We start from the raw sequence: 8,508 nt of genomic DNA on the forward strand, positions 1-8,508 counted from the left end.
TACTCTATTCACTATGATATGAGAGAAAAATACCATAATTTTGTGAATGGCTAGTTCCAATGTAATTTTCTAGAAATTCTCATTTCAAGACCTTGGCCTGTAATGCACAAATCCTTGTCACTGAGTCAGGCTGACATGTGGGTGGTTAGGGTTGGGCACTCTTTGCACCTGTCTGAGGGCCACATGGCTGGTTTTTGCTAAAACACTGCCAAGACAGGCCCCAGAGGCAGCGGTATTTCAGTTGTTGGTGAGCTGATTCCTAGATGTACACTTTCTAATCCATTTATAAAGTGCTCTGGGATTCCTCTGGATGAAATGTGTCCTATAAATGTAATTTGTAGTTTCATTTGCCCTATAGTTTGGAGCTGCCTGGTGATTTAATTCTCAGTGCACTATATTTTTAAAAGTGTATTTAAAGAGCATCTTTTATCTTAGTGATCAAGTCTCTAAATTGCTCTTTCAGAAGTTTCCAAAACAAAAGGAAGTTCTATAGAAATTTTTCAATACAAACATTTCTTACCTCTGGACTTAGTTCTACTTGGTACTTTATACTTTCTTGCTAGTCTCCTCTCCTTCAAATTGCTGTACAGTGAAAGAACTTTTTAGTATAATATAAAAAATTACATGTTTGCCTCATTCTAAATTCCTAATATGCAATTGAAAAACAAGAGTGTTTTCTGCAGTAGTAAAGACAAACCACATTTTAACTGTATTTATTTTCTGAAAGCATAGAAAGTTAAGCATATCCCAAGGGATCATAAGGTAACTTTCAGGGGAGGAGAGCAGAAAAATTGAACCTAAAATGTTAGAAGCAAGAGATCTGGTCTGTGGCTGTACTATTGTAACTACATATTGTTTTACAGCCCTGAACAAATCATGTCATCAATCTGAGATGCCATCAATGTGGTGATAGGAGGCTGAAGTTAGCAGTTTCCTCATGTGTAAAATGGGAGTGTTAGACATCAAAAAAACTTTATGAAGCTTATAAATTGACGTCATGTATTGTAGATAATCAGGTAACTTTATGGTATACTTGAAGTCCTATTAGTACACAGTCCATTGACTGAAACATCAATCATTTTTGTATTTGTGTGCATGTGCCTGGGTATATGTCTATGTTACAATTTGGATATGAAGTGTCCCCAAAAAGTTCCTGTTAGTACAGGAATATTCAGAGGTAAAATGATTATGGGAGTTGTAACCTATTCAGGTTGAGAGGACTGATTGAGTGGACATTGTAGGCCATTGTAGGCATGGCTAAAGGAAGAAGGTCAATGCAGGCATGCCCTGAAAGGACACATTTTCCCTGTGGTTTCTTCCCCCTTCTTTGGTCTGCTTCCTGATTTCACCATGAGCTTAGCAGCTTTCCTTTCCTGGGTGTTCCCCCATGATGTGCTGACTCATTTGGGGCTCAGGGAAATGGAGTTGTTCACCTGTGGATGAGACCTCTGAAACTGAGTCCCAAATAAACTTACACTCCTCTAAGTTGCTCTTCTTGGGTATTGTTGTCCCAGCAATGTAAAAGCTGACTCAAACAGAAATTGATAACAAGAAGTGAGGTTGTTTCTGACTAACCAGACCAGGTGGATCAAAATATTTTGGAGCTGGTTTACAGGAAGAATTTTGAAAAGTTTAGAGATGAAAACTAGAAAAGCTTTAGAATATTATAAAAGTAGAATTTCAAGGAGGATTCTAGTGGGAGCTCAGAAGACCAGAATGCTGGAAGGACTGTGGAGAGTAAAGACAGATCTCATGAGGTTTCAGAGGAAAATGGGGACTCTGTTGGGAATTAGAATAGAGGTAACTCAATTTATATTATGGTAAAGAACTTGGCTATATTTTGCCAATGTCCTGAGACTTCAAGGCTAATTAAAAAGGTATGGATTAATTAATCTGGCAGAAGAAATTTCAAGGCAGCACATCATTAGCCAGTGGCATGAACATTGCTGGAAGCTTTAGCCAGGTTTCTTGTAAGAATTGGGAATAGAAAACAGCTAAAAAATTTTTAAAACTTGAATTTTTATTAGGAAATTGCATATAAAACTGGGGCCAAGGAAAATGTGTTTGTAAGAGATTATAGCTCCTAAGGAGATACTGAGTACTTTGCACAGATACAATAGGAAAGATGTCCCAAGGGCATCTCAGAATTTATAAAACAACACCCGATACAGGCTCCAGGGTACAGAAGAGAAAATTCCTTTGAAAAGAGACCATGGTACAGGGGCTGTAAGGAAGCTGTGAAGGCATGCAGAGGCTGCTGCAGTTGTGATTCTGGGGGTCTCAATTATTGCACAAGATGGTAGCAGATCTTGGTGTTATCCACATGATGATGGCTCTATAGAAATGCAGGATGCTTGAATTAAGGGTCATGGAGGCTTTCATCAAGATTTCAGAGGAAGGCCTGGAGGCCAGACAAAGTGTAGCAGGTTGAAGTTCCTGCAGACTGCACCTGAGAGGGCAATACATGAAGCTGCGAAGGTGAAGCCAAAGCTGGAATGGAGACCCCAGGAATTTAGAGTAACATGGACTGTCTTTTGCTTGTAGAGAAAACCAGGTTAAAAGAGAGCCCTGTGCACTGCAACAAAAAAGGCAAAAGGGGTGGGGTTATCCAATCCCTTTGGAAATGACATCTCATCATGTGTCATAGATGCAGAGTTACAGGTAGAGTTATGGGACTGTTTGCCTGACTGGGCTTTAAACGTGCTTTGGCCTATTCCTTCTTTCTATGCCACTATGCCTCAATTTTGAAATGAGACTCTTTACTCTATGACACTGTATATTGGACATAGGTAATTTGTTTTTTGGTATTTATAGGGGCTCACAGCCAAGAGTTTGCCTTGGGTCCTAGAGAAGACTTTGAACTTGGACAATGCTAAAATTGTTAAGACTCTTGGGTTTCTTGGAGATGAACTGAATACATTCGCACTGGGAGACAGACATGAGCTTTTGGGGACCAGGGGAATATTATTATGGTTTGGAAATGAGCCATCCCCCAAAAGTTTTTGTTAATGCAAGGATGTTCAGAGGTGAAATTGTTAGATGATGAGAGCTCTAATCTATTCATGCCATTTTAGTTTCAATGGACTGATTGTGGGGTAACTGTAGGCAGGTGGTGCATGGCTGGGAGAGGTGAGTCACTGGAGGTATGTCATGGAAGTGTTCATTTTCTCTGCAGCCTCTTTCCCCTTCTTCTCTCTGCTTACTGACTCTGTTAGAGATAAGCATCTTTCCTCTGCTGGACCCTTCACCCATTATATGCTAACTCAACTTGGACCCAGAAAAATGGAGGTGACCTCTATTGACTGAGACCTTTGGAACTGTGAGGCCCCAATAACCTTTCCTCCTTTAAGTTCTTCTCGTTGTGTATTTTGGTCACAGCAATGCAAAAACTGACTAAAATAGTGTATATGTGTGTGTGTGTGTGTGTGTGTGTGCGTGTGTGTATGTGTAGAGATTTTAGTATAGAAGAGACATTTATAAGTGAAATAATTTAGCCCCTCTTCTAATACTATTACTCCCATCCAGTAGAGATCTAGACTAAGTTAACTTAGTCTTCCTCTGAGGCTAACCCTTTTGTAAATTTACCTGCTTACCATAAATTTTTCTACAATCTAAAAGTTTCTTAATCAATTGCTGTTGTCTTTGGTAGGGGACATTACCACAAGAAATATTGTTGAGTCAACAAACTGAGTCATTGCTTGAATTTAGTTTATAAGGTTAATTTCTTTTTCCAAAAATACTTGGAGGAATTTTACCTAGAATCTTCACATCATGATGAAATGATGAAGTTGAAAATTTTTAAAAAAGCAGCAGCAGCTCTTTGTCCTTTATGACTTTTGACTCTTTTTACTACATTTTTTTGAAATTAATTTTCAGATATCATTTTGTTATATTTCCTTTCCATCTCCCTTGAAGAAATTCACAGCCCTCTACATATGATAACAATATAAGATAGGCAAGGACTTCAGAGAATGCGGTTTTATGTATTTGAATGAACAACTGATCTTAGTTGTAGATATGAAATGAGCAGGTTGATTAAGAATGGGACATAAAGTCATCAAATAAGAAGATTTCATCTCAAGTTCAGTATCTCACTGGGAGGCATCTCTGTTTCTTTCTACAACTGAAGAATTACACAAAAACTTCTGATTCATCTTAATAATAATAAGTTCAGTATGATTCATGTGTCCCATTTTGGAGGGTTTACTGTTCTTAGATGTGAATAATATAAAAGCCTTTATAATAAATAGAAGGCAGAAATATTATTTTATTGAGATCTAAGGTAGATTTCTTTGCATTTAGAATTTGATTGTACAATACCCAAAGTAGAGGGATACAAAAGCATTTGACTTGTAAGGAAGATTTAAATGGCATATATTTACCTATTTAAGAAAGCAAATTGAATGTGCATCTACATTTGAATATTGCTCACAAAGAAGAAGGATAATTTAGTTATTTCACTATGATATAACCCAGGAATATCTGTGAGCAACGTATGGGCATAGAGTTGAATCAATAAATTGGTATGCAATATTATTTGTTCATTCATTGATCAATGTTTATTTTAAAATTCCCACTACCTGTTATTCTGCGTAAAATTACCATGTCTTGAGAATACAACAATGAGCAAAAGCATATAGGGTTCAGACTCATGAATCTAACAGACATAAATCAGGTAATCATGCTCATGAATATCAGTAACAAACTGATACAGGTTCTGAGAAAGAATCATGGTTCTAGACTAATAATCAGTTATATACTTACCAGCTTTCTAAATATGCCCCATTATCCAGTTTAGGAATCCCCGACTGACACACCCCCTTTATTTCTTTTCATAAGAAGACAAAAGACTAGGTAAAGCACCTCCTAGCTTCCCAATCCTTTCTCTTCAGGGCTGCTCTCAGGGGGTATACCTATACAATTATCCACCAGGGTGAGGCAAAGCTGTGGCTAAAAGAACATATCCTCCACTGTACTAGAGACCCAGAGGACTAGTGAACAGCATACTGCTGGTGATTCCCAAGAGTTGCTTGTGCATTCCACTTCCATTTTTCAGTGGTATCCTGTTGATACCTAAAAATTGGCCAGGCAGAGAGAATTTCAATTCCAAAAACAAAATGCTGTAAGTTAAGATCCTTTTCCCTCCAGAAGGCTGTTTTATCACCGTACTAATGCAGAGGTCTTCAAAGTTTGAAAACTATCTTAATATCCTGCAAGAAGGTTGCTATATATTGAGGTACAGGTAGTCAATGTGCAAGATCTAAGGGCAATATTCCTACTTATGCAAAATGGAAGCCTATCTTGGCTAATCACTTCTCAGAGCTATATATAGCAGCAAAGCCTCTGAGGATGACCTCAGTGCTCTGAAGAAGAGCAGCTGTTCTTTCTCCAATCTGCTGCCCTATACTTGCTGAGCACAGATTGAACTGGAACACTATCAGACTGAAGGCCAGGCATCCCAAAACTTATATGAAAAATTGTAGGACATCAATTGCACAACAGTCCCACATAGGCATCACAACAAACAAGACAAGTCCTTAGCAGAATAACTTCATGAGGCAAGTCTACACATCATAAATTTTACTTTTGATAAAAATTGTGGAATGATTCACTCAACCCCCAATCTATCGCCTTTCAGTAAGATTTGAAAGATTAAACCTCTACTTCCCAGAGCTCCTTTTAACAAATTATTTATGGTAATTCCACCCATTAGATGGACTTCCATTAAGATCTGGAAGTTTTAAGACAGCCAGAGTTTGTGGGAAAATGAGATTTTCCTAAAGCAATATTCCAACTTCCAATATCTTCCTTCCAGTGTTAAGAGCCAGTTTTCATAATGGTTTCTTGTTTCTGGCTATCTGACGCTGCAGGGTATTTTTGAACTTAATTCTAGTACTGATCTCCAGTGAAAAAGGCTCTTCTGAGTCCATCCTGTAAATATCTAGAAACAATTTCTATAATCTAAGCCTAAAACATGTACTTTAAGGCCTTTCTATGATTTTATTACCATCTAATTATCTAGATTAATTTTTTTCTTCTGCATATAGCTAATGGTTTCTGTTTCTAATAGTGACAAGATATTTGGAGCAAGAAGTTTACACTTTTTAAGACTGAGCATCTGGAATTGTCTGACATGGTTTGGACTAAAGACAGTAGTGATTTAGTTCCACAAGAAAATGGAATACACAAAGTAAATGCTACAAAATGACCAAAGAAAGTCTTAAATTATCATACATTTTCAGCTGAAATAAAGGCTGGGCGTTGTTAGAATGATAGTTTCTAAAATCAGTCTTTACAAGGACAGAGAGAAATACACACACTGTTAGCTTGTATTTATACCTGATATAGAAGAAAGAGGAGGGGGAGAGGAAGGAAGGGGAACAAATAAAAGAGAAAGAAGAAAACGGGTGATGATGAGGAAGAGAATAAGTGGAAAGGGGAGAAAGGAAGAAGGAAAGAAAAAGAAGAGGAAAGAAAGGAAGAAGAATGAAGTGAGGGAGAAAGTAGGTGAGATGGGGGAAGAGAGGGGGGAAGAAGGAGATGGAAGAGGAAGAGGAGGATAAAAAAGGAGGGAGAAACACAGAGAGCAATGAATTCAAAGTTTTAAATTCTTAGCTTGAGGTATTATAAAGGATCAGGTGTTTTTATGATTGCTCTAAAATGTTTTTGTACTAAGATGATACAGATAAAATTCAAAGACAAAGTCCGATCATGTAAGTTTGTGAAACATCATATAAATGATGTTTATCCTTATTAGGTCCCTTATGTAATAATTGTGCAAAGACATGGGTTCTCACAGTTGAAGTGAACATACTTAGGTGGATTCAAAAGATTTTGATTTCTCTGGTTTTCTAAACCTCATTAATCAGACAGCAACACAAGATGGCAGCCACCACGGGTTTGGGAATAAAGGTCCCTGGCAACTTCTGACTGCTGGAAGAATTCAAAGAAGGCCAGAAAGGAGTAGGAGAGGGCAAATTAGCTGTGGTATAGAAGATGACAAAGACATAACACAAGATGGACAGGGACAATAATTGGGCCTCCAAGAAAAATTTATGAAAACAAAATATTCAGCCTTAAAATACCTCTCTTTGTAAGATTTATAACAAAAATTAATATGAATGGAGCTAATAATTCTAATGGAGTGGTGGACCCAAAATCCGTATCAGTACTAGCAAAATGGCAGAATTCACATAGCACAAAGTTGTTCTGCAAGAGCTGCAGTGCTTAATGATGTCTGAAGAAAATACGAAACTCCTGGAAGGACAGTGGTAAGTCCTTCCATGTAGTTCAACTTCTGTGATCAAGAAAGTCTATTTAAGTTGATTCCCATCATAACCATTGGGGCACATCTAACTCATCTGTGAAAAGATGCATCACACAATCACCTGGCTGCTGATTACTTGGCCTGGGGATTCTGCCTTCTCCCCCAACTCTCTTGCCTGCACCAGCCCTGGGACAGCCCTCCAGTGGGAGACTTGCTATAGTAGAGTAAAGGTTTCATGTCACAACGTGGGGACTACTGCTGGGTGTGGGGAGTGCTTTCCCTGCAGCCTGGTTTCTCTGTTAAGTCCTAAATGATGCCCCTTCCAAGCCATCATCATGCCCTATTCTTTTCCACTCCTATCCTTGGCTGAAGTATAAATTGGTAACCTCTGCCTTCTCTGAAAATGGCCTTCAGTGAGGAATTCAGGGTTTTCTCCATCTCTCTTCTCCCCCACCTTTCTCAAGGGGTGTTGTGTTTTCCCTCCTGCTCAAATCCCTTGTCCTACAATTCTATACCACCCTTCCTTGCTTTGGCCAGAAGCCATCAGGTAAGGTTGGAAAGTCTCTGCTCTCTTTCCATTAATTTTGGAAACGCATACATTTACTCTGTACCAGACTTGGAAATGAGTATTAGGTCCTGGGTTCTGCCACTCAGTCACCCTCAGCTGATGCCTCTTGGGCTCAGGTTTTCACAAGGTGAACAGGGCAGTCACCAGGGTTACACAGACCTGCCAGAACTCATAGTCCCTGCTGGCTAGATCTGGAGAGAGGCCACATGTAAGTACTTGTAAGTACATAGGGTCCCTCTGGATTATTTCCTCTTCTTGTAACAACTTTGCTTTTAGACAGTGCAAAGGCACGAACGGGTTTTATTGGATTGCCTCTACCAACTATGTGGGTCTAGTATGAAATCTAACAACTGAAACCAGAGGAACCTGGACTTGGCAAAGACTCTGGGTTTTAGTGCCACTGCTTCCTACATGCTCAGCAAGGACTGAGGAGGAGCCTAGTGTTCACAGCCTATCCCAGAATAAACAGGCCTAGCCTCCTGGCACACTGATGCATCTTCCCACTTCCTGTTCAGGACCACTAAATGCTGAAATGTGGATGCATACTGAGACAAAGGCAATTCATGGTGTTCTGAGGGTTATTTAGTATTTGTGTAAAACTACCTTTTGAAGCAGCTACTATCAAGTCTGAAAAGCAATCTGTGTTCCCATTAATCTTTTTCCAGGAAAACCT

General features: G+C 38.9%; 1 pseudogene; it reads left to right on the forward strand.

Moving 5' to 3' along the window:
• Positions 1 to 6,882: 6,882 nt before the first annotated feature.
• LOC124100012 (ubiquitin-conjugating enzyme E2 variant 1-like) lies at positions 6,883 to 7,275 on the forward strand (annotated as a pseudogene).
• Positions 7,276 to 8,508: the final 1,233 nt, after the last annotated feature.

This window comes from Marmota monax, unplaced genomic scaffold (genome assembly GCF_021218885.2).
Source record: "Marmota monax isolate L192 unplaced genomic scaffold, Marmota_monax_Labrador192_F-V1.1 WCK01_AAM20220418_F8-fsc00053, whole genome shotgun sequence".
Classification (NCBI taxonomy): Eukaryota; Metazoa; Chordata; class Mammalia; order Rodentia; family Sciuridae; genus Marmota; species Marmota monax.